Source organism: Trachemys scripta, chromosome 19 (genome assembly GCF_013100865.1).
Source record: "Trachemys scripta elegans isolate TJP31775 chromosome 19, CAS_Tse_1.0, whole genome shotgun sequence".
NCBI classification, from domain to species: Eukaryota; Metazoa; Chordata; order Testudines; family Emydidae; genus Trachemys; species Trachemys scripta.
The window spans coordinates 10,120,518-10,120,980 of record NC_048316.1 but is presented as its reverse complement, the minus strand read 5'-3'; positions in this window follow the sequence as shown (position 1 = coordinate 10,120,980).

Below are 463 nucleotides of genomic sequence, written 5' to 3'. Positions count from 1 at the left end.
GGGTCCAGAGAAGAGCAACAAGAATGATTAAAGGTCTTGAGAACATGACCTATGAAGGAAGGCTGAAAGAATTGGGTTTGTTTAGTTTGGAAAAGAGAAGACTGAGAGGGGACATGATAGCAGTTTTCAGGTATTTAAAAGGGTGTCATAAGGAGGAGGGAGAAAACTTGTTCACCTTAGCCTCTAAGGATAGAACCAGAAGCAATGGGTTTAAACTGCAGCAAGGGAGGTCTAGGTTGGACATTAGGAAAAAGTTCCTAACTGTCAGGGTGGTTAAACACTGGAATAAATTGCCTAGGGAGGTTGTGGAATCTCCATCTCTGGAGATATTTAAGAGTAGGTTAGATAAACGTCTATCAGGGATGGTCTAGACAGTATTTGGTCCTGCCATGCGGGCAGGGGACTGGACTCGATGACCTCTCGAGGTCCCTTCCAGTCCTAGAATCTATGAATCTATAAGCCT